We start from the raw sequence: 8,752 nt of genomic DNA, 5'->3' as shown, positions 1-8,752 counted from the left end.
ATAATAATAATAATAATAATAATAATAATAATAATAATAATAATAATAATTATTATTATTATTATTATTTTATTATTATTATTAATACTCTGGAACGAAATCTGATATTGAATTTTACTTGAAATTTCTAAAGTTTTATTCCACTTTACCCCTTGAACTCATAGCAATATCAATATTGCAATTCCAGTAATTATCTGACTAAAGGAAAAAGTGTTCCGGGACGTAGTTTGGGAGATACGGAATATTCTTTGAAATCTCCAGCAGTTTTCCTTCAATTTCACCCCCTGGAACCGGGTGCAAGTTGTTCAAATATTAAAAGGATATTCTCTAATGCCTCAGAAATTAGCACACTTAGCGAAAAAGTGCTTCGAGGTGTAATTAATTGTAGGTGTTGAATTTTCTAATAATTTTCCTACAATTTCGCCCCTGGAACCCAGTGCAAGTCATTCAAATTTCAAGTGGTATTCTTTAACGTCTCAGGAGGTGGAATACCGAGCGAAAAAGTGCCCCGGATTGTAGTTTGGGAGATACGGAATTTTCTTTGAAATTTCCAATAGTTTTCCTTCAATTGAACCCATTGCAAGTCATTCAAATTTTAGATGGATATTCGATAACGTCTCAGGAGTTAGCTTACCAAGCCAAAAAGTGGTCCGCATTGCAGTTTGGGAGACAGAGAATTTTCTTTGAAAGTTTTCCTTTAATTTGACACCCTGGAACATATTGCAAGTCGATTATATTTTAAGTGGATATTCGTTAACGTGTTAGCAGTTAGCATATCAAGCGGAAAAGTACTCCCGATTGTAGTTTGGAAGGTATGGAATTTTGTTGAAATTTCCAATAGTTTTCTTTCAGTTTCACCGCTTGGAATCCATTGCAAGTCATTAAGATTTTAAGTGAATATTCGACGTGTCAGGAATAAGCATACCAGGCCAAAAAAGTGCTCCAGATTGTAGTTTGGGACATACGGAATTTTCTTTAAAATTTTCAATAGTTTTCCTCAAATTCCACTCCCTGGGACTTTATTTTACAGTTACAAATTGATGAAATATGACTTTAGGTACCTTACATTGTAAGTATGTACCTAATTTAATTGCTTACAACATTTTCCGATAGGTCGTCTAGATTTTCATGAGCAGTAAGAAAAGTGAAGAAACACGTAATTTTGTCACTTATTTGTAACTTGCCAACTTAGTGTGACTTCTTTCGACTTAGTTTTTTGATATTATCATTCTATATATCTTTGCGCATCCTAAAGTGCAATAAAATGTCTACTAATAATTTTTTCAGATTTTTCAGGTTTTATGATCTAATTCGACTGGAGTAAAAGCATGCAGTCGGCAACCGGCACGGTAATAATTTTTTTATGTTCAAACTCTAATTCAACTGGAGTACCTATCCACTCCAGCAGCCAATGCACTGTGATAAATTCGTATATAGCCAAGTAGTACTTACTATATGCAGTCTCGAATTTACTTACTAAGTGCTTTTCTCTTTATTTTCATATTCTTACGGTTATTTTATTTGTCGCTATCAATCTGGCCGTCCCATGGGAGAAGCCATCGCACTTCATTTTCTTTTCAGTGTCGTTATAGGTACATATTCACTTATTTTCTAATGCAGTAAACGCAGATTAGTGAATCATATTGTGTATTTATTACCTACCACCCTTGCCGAGTGATGTGAATGAAACAGAACAAAAGAGTCCCTTGTATATTATAAAAAATGCAGGATGAAAATTAGGTGCGATTCTTTGAGTAAGTTTAAGTCAAAATTATGTAAACATGGTGTTGAAATAAAAATAATCACTTTGTCAAAAATATATATGAAGGCATTTGATACAGAACGATGCAACTTAGGGTAATAATTTATATAATTAAAAGTAAATATCCACTGAATTCAGATAACTGTTCTGGATTATTAGACTTTTTCTAATTTTCGTTAACAATACAAATCACTTCATTACATCTAACACAACTTTAGAACTACTTGTTGTACAAAAAAAAAAAATCAGGATTATTTTTTAAATATATGATTTTAAATAAAATATAATTATGAAAAGTCTGAGAAAAAAATTGGCACAATTTTTTGCTATCTATAATAAAAATGCAAAATTTCACACCACAGACTTTTTCGAACTTGTGATAATTAATTTGTGTCTAGAATAGGATTTCTAGCAAAAAAGTCCCATGAACATTTTTTTGAGAAACGAAAAGTTACATTTTGTGAGATTAATGAAAATTAGAAAAAAGTGACAAATCGAAGATTTATTTTTCGAATAAAATGAAGGACATCTTTTTTCTTCACAAGATAGGTAATGATCGAATTTTCAAAATATCCACTGGCATAAAATTTCTAGGGTTTTCACTACCCCAATTCAGTTGATTTTTATTTTTAAATAGATAAATTATTAATCTGTTTCATCATTCTGTATCAAACCTCTTCAGAGATATTAAAAAAGCGAAATATAAAGTCGATATCTCGAAAATTGTGAATTTGCTCTATCATGTTTATATAAACTTTCTGGTTTAAAATCACCTCTTATAGTTTGTGGACATCCTGTACAATACACCGTTTAACTCAGTGGCTGCAAATGAATTAGCTTGGGGTTAATATATAAACTTTCTGGTTTAAAATCACCCCTTATAGTTTGTGGACATCCTGTACAATACACCGTTTAACTCAGTGGCTGCAAATGAATTAGCTTGGGGTTAATGAATTAATTAACTTGAAGTAGGTAACAAAAATTTCAAGCTAAATTTTGTACGTACTGCAAGTGAGCTGTTTTTTAGCAAAGCATATATCATTGTGGTAGGAAGGCAACTCACTTGGCTCTTATTTAATGCAGATATTTTGCGCTAGATAGTGATTTACCAAAAAAATCCTTCAATGAGGTAGTAAAATCGTAGCAACAAAATAATTTTTACCTAGTAATAGCAATCGCTTCCAAATGTCTCAAAGACAATTATTTGAAGTAAAAAAAGATATTTGCTGGTATCGTCATAAAACTTGTCATCCCAGCATGAAAACCTAGCAGCGGCAATAAAAATGTTTGCTAGGGTAAAATACAGGGTGTCACCTAACGAATGTTACATACTTCGGGGGTATAATCTAGAACCCAATTAATGTGATTTAACTAAACTTGCTTAATCGAAAAATGTCGCAAAAAAGTTACAGGGTGTTAAAGTTTCTTTTTTATTTCTTGTTTTCTCTTTAACTCAGAACCCAGTTAACCGACTTGAGCAAAATTTGCTGTTACTTAGTTTGTCTTCATGAAGTGTGCAGTGATTATGTTCCTAATAGGTTAAATCATACAGGGCGTTCATTTTACTATAACCCTTTGTGAATATTCTTTTGTAACTTTTTTGCATGTTTAAATATTTACACGCAAGTATCAGAAATAGGTCGAGAATTTTATTCTACACAAAACTGAAAGGTGGCAGTAACAAAAGTATACTAATTTATAATAAATGTTCTACGTGTCCTCATTCTCTTCGACGCATTTCCTTAAACGATTTATGAAACTATTGAGAATAGGAAATGAATTATCCGTTCATCTAGCTTGTCATACGGCGTCTTTTATTCTGTCCCAAAATTCTTCTCCTGTATCAGGTGTTACAGAGTTATTATTATTATTATTATTATTATTATTATTATTGTTATTGTTATTGTTATTGTTATTGTTATTGTTATTNTTTGTAAAATTTTGAATACCGTGTGTACCACCTTCACGTACAAGTTCTAAAACCTGCGTAAGTTTGACAACAAAATTATCGGCTTCCTGAACAAGAGGCTCCATAATTTTCAATTAAATATAAAATAAAAAAATTGCAACTAATGTAAAACGCTTTCTGTTAGAAACACGACACATCAAATAAAAAATATTGGGGGCACTTACAGTTTTTTAATTCTTCCATGCAGGTCCTGGTTGTTGATGTTCTTGTGGCAGCTCCACAACCTCAAAGTTTATAGCCGGGTGCGGCTGATTGCACTGTACTAGACCCCTAAACACTAATCCGTACTTTCTAGGCACAAAGTGTTCCAAATTCGCCTCGATTGCCGGCAAAGACCTCCTTGGCAAAAATACTGCGTTCTCACCCAAGTCGACAAGAACCGTCTTCCCAAACCGGGTGTTAACTATTTTTATCCCACAAATCGGTATGGGCTGGTCCACAGGGAGATCCTGTAGATTAATTATTATTATTATTATTATTATTACAAAATAGGTTAGGGCAGAGGACTTACGTCCTATTATACCCAAAATTAACAAAATATGTACAGCATAATAGGGATAATAAACATAACATATTAAAGAATTAACTTAAAACTAATATCTATTACAAAAGGTGAGCATCCAGTCTACTTTTAAATGAATTAAGCGATGGTGCACCAATTATTGAAGCTGGTAAATTATTCCAAATTGTAAAAATTCTGTTGGACAGGAAGTATTGCCTAGCTCTAGATTTAAAATTTTCTTTTTTTAACTTTAAGTCATGACCACGGAGGCGATTATCACAATTCAATGAGTAGATTGAAGACAAGTTGCCGAAATTAAATTTAAGAATTTTAAAAGTCATAATTAAATCACCTCGAAGGCGACGCTGCTGGAAGTTTGTGAGATGGGCCATGGAAAGTCGTTCCACATAGGAAGGTCGAACTCGTCCAAAAGAAAGCCTGGTCGCAGAGCGTTGAACACTTTCTAAGGATTGCTGGTCTCGAATGAGATCAGGGCAACACACAGAACCAGCGTACTCAAGAATTGGTCTCACATAACTGCAGTATAGTTTACACGACACATCAAATGATAAATTAGTGAACGACTTTCGCAGTAAATAGAGTTTAGAGTTAGCACGTTTACACACAAAGTTTACATGATCTGACCATGACAAATTGGAGTTTATTATGACACCTAGGTCATTGTGAGAAGTTTCTGTTGTTACCACTTGTCCATGTAAGGAATACACACAATTGGGATTTCTACGGCCGATATGGAGAACAACACACTTGTCTGCATTTAGCGGAAGTAGCCATTCATCGCATCAATTCGCAATGGACACTAAGTCTCGTTGGAGGGATCCATGGTTACTATCAGAATTGGCGTATAGTTTAGTATCGTCCGCGTAGAAAGATACCTTATTCTTGACGTGATATTGAATATCACTGGCATATATAATAAACAATAGGGGCCCTAAAACTGAACCCTGAGGTATGCCGCTGAATTGTAAACAATTCCTTTCAAATGATTCCGACAGTAAAAGTCTAACGGATAAAAATCCGGACAGCGAGAAGGCCAAGGAAAGTCACTACAGAAACCAATCCAACGGCATGGAAATGCTTGATTTATATGATCTCTCACCAAATGTCTGTAATGAGCAGGAGCACCATCGTGCATAAACCAAATTTGTCGTCTAGTATTAATGCGTACTTCTTCGAGAGCCCCAGGAAGTTCTTGCCGAAGGAATTCTAAATAATTTTGGCCGTTCAACCTTTCAGGTAGAGCGATAGGCCCCAATATAAAATTTCCTATAATCCCGCACCAGACGTTAACTGAAAATTCGTGTTGGAAGTGACTCTCTTTTATTGCGTTTGGACTTTATTTGCTCCATACGAGTTTTTCCAATTAAAAACACCTCTACTGGCAAAAACAGCTTCATCTATGTAACGAGCGTTCAAATAAAAACGTGGTCATGTTGGTCCTGAAAATTTGGACGTATGGCGTAGCGTATAGCAAATGAACTTAAACGTCATGTGTCAAAGCGCTATATCGCCGCTATCAATTTGAATATTTTCGTTTTAAAAAGCGTTTAAAATGGTGTTTTCTCAAGAACAAAAAGTGTTTATCATAGAGTCCTACTTTAGAAATGGACGCAAGATTGATGGAATATGGAAGTATTCTATTGAGGAATGTTTCATAGAATTTCAAAATCAATTTCCCGGCGTTGTTGAGTACAAAATTTTTCAAAGTGCAGTTCAGCGTTGTGTTAATGTTTTTCGTGAAACGGGCAGTGTAACAAGAAAAGAAGGAAGCGGCCGACCTAAAAAGCGGACTGAAGAATTAAAAGAAAATGTCCAACAAATAATGGAAAATGCGCCAAGAACTTCTGTACGTGTTTTATCACAAATGGTGGGAGTATCAGTCGGTACCTGCCACACAGTGTTAAAAAAAGATTTGCGTTTGTTCTCCTATCGTTTAACTTGTCAGCAAGAACTTCATGAAGTTGATTTTCCGCGACGGGCTGTATTTTGTGAATGGTTTTTAAACAACTACGGTGAACTTCATAATATCACCTTTTTTTCTGATGAAGCCTGGTTTCATTTAAGTGGTTACGTAAACTCACAGAATATGAGAATGTGGTCTTCTGAAAAACCAGATAACTTTTTTGTCGAGGGCCCTCTACACGCTCAAAAAATTGGAGTTTGGTGTGCTCTCAATCGAAGGAGGATTTATGGACCTATTTTTTTTAATGGTACTCTTACTGCGCAAAGGTATAGAGAAGAAATTATCGCTCCTTTTGTTAACCAGCTGGAAGAAAACGAAATTACAAACTTTTACTTTCAACAAGATGGCGCAAGGGCACATACGGCAGGCGAGACGATGAATATGTTGAGGGAAGTTTTCCAAAATCGACTAATAAGTCTCAATGCTGAACATGAATTTCCACCGAGGTCATGTGATATTACGCCGTGTGATTTCTTTTTGTGGCCTTACCTTAAAAACACTATTTTTGAACTGCCTATTCCTGATTTAAACCATCTGCAGGCTCGACTTATAGACAAGATTCGTGAAATTAACAATACCCCGAGCATCTTAGAAAATGTCTTTAATTCTTTGAGGAACAGGTGTGAAAAGTGCTTGGAACAAGGAGGGGGACACTTTCAGCAGCTGCTTTAATTTATTGTTATAACAAGGAGGGGGACACTTTCCGCAGCTCCTTTAATTGTTTGTTATTGTTATCACGATTATTCTTTAAAATAAAGTTATATAGTCATTAACGTTATTGAAACTGACAGCTGCTATACAGCTCGTTGAGAAATGAGGTTAAGTTGGTCGCTATAAGCTACTCCCTACGTCCAATGTGTCAGAGCTAACTTCGACCACGTTTTTATTTGAACGCTCGTTATATAGGCCAGGAAATACAGAGTTGGACGCGACTTTTTGTTTCGGCAAGCTGAATTTATCACTATAGACACTAAATATTATGTACAATAACATATTAGTTCCCACAGTTATAAAAATGGGGGGAAGATTGTTAAGATTAAGTTAAGAGGTGGTTAATTGTATAATTTTTACGTAAATTCACGTTCTTCGCTTATAACTTTTTTCCGTTCATTTCCAGGAGAAACCAGTAAAGTACTTTTTTTCGTCTTCAAAAGACCTACAAAACTAGCCCTCGAGCGTAAAAAAATATTGATTAGGTCAAAAGTTATAAACAGAAGAAGTTTATGTATGACTTTTGAATTAAACATTTATAAACTGCGTTATTATTACCAGAACGTTTTGGCATCGCATTCTCTCGTTCCTTATCACTGTCTAATAACTCACACGAAATTTGGAATCAGTAAGTTGAATAGTTTACAAGTTATGGCCTTATAAACAAATTAACTAATTATTATTCTGGACGATCCCGAGGATCTGCCACAATCGCACTGATTTATTTCATGGTAGATTTCATTATAATACATTGAAATCTATCATTATTTTTTTATTTTTTAGCCTTAGTTGCAAAATATATAAAATATACGACGCACGAGCGTGATATAGTTATATATTATTACATATTCGGGAAGCATATGAAAAAAGCTTTAAGTTAAAAAAAAACCATCAAGATTCGTTCAAAAACAACGGAGTTACAGACTGCCAAATATATTATTTTCAAGAGAATTTCGCTTATTTAACGGCAGGACTATGAATATTATCGTCAATTTCTTCGGACTCGCTGTCGTTCGCTTCCCCCACCCTTCCGCCGCGTCACGTCTCGCCGCAAATCAAGCTACCCGCTGACTTGACAATATTTGTTATGCACTTAACATACTTCCACAAATAAAATATTTTTAACTGGGAAAGTACTCGGGTTGCCGGTTATGACAGTATTTTTTTTTTTGCCGCTACCAACCTAATTTGTTTAACAATAGGCCGTCAACTTTGACAGTCTGTAACTCCGTTGTTTTTCAACGAATCTTGACGATTTTTTTTTAATTTAAAGCTCTTTTCATAAGCTTTCCGAATATGTAATACTAATAATATATAACTATATTGCGCTCGTGCGTCGTATATTTCATTTTGCAACTAAGGCTAAAAAATAAAAAAAATCCAAGTTGCAAATCTACCATGAAATAAATCAGTGCTATTGTGGAAGATCATCGGGATCGTCCAGACTAATAATTAGTTAATTTGTTTATAAGGCCATAACTTGTAAACTATTCAACTTACCGATTCCAAATTTCGTGTGAGTTATTAGGCAGTGATAAGGAATGAGAAGATGCGATGCCAAAACGTTCTGGTAATAATAACGCATTTTATAAATGTTTAATTCAAAACTCATAAACAAACTCCTTCCGTTTATAACTTTTGATCTATCCAATATTTTTTGACGCTCGGCTAGTTTTGTAGGTCTTTCGAAGATGAAAAAAAATACTTACTGTTTTCTCGTGAAAATGAACGGAAAAAAGTTATAAGCGAAAAACTTGAATTTACGTAAAAATTATACAATTAACCACTCTGTAAACAATCTTCCCCCGATTTTTTATCACTGTG

This window comes from Anoplophora glabripennis, unplaced genomic scaffold (genome assembly GCF_000390285.2).
Source record: "Anoplophora glabripennis isolate ALB-LARVAE unplaced genomic scaffold, Agla_2.0 scaffold527, whole genome shotgun sequence".
NCBI classification, from domain to species: Eukaryota; Metazoa; Arthropoda; class Insecta; order Coleoptera; family Cerambycidae; genus Anoplophora; species Anoplophora glabripennis.
Note: the sequence above shows the minus strand (reverse complement) of the source record.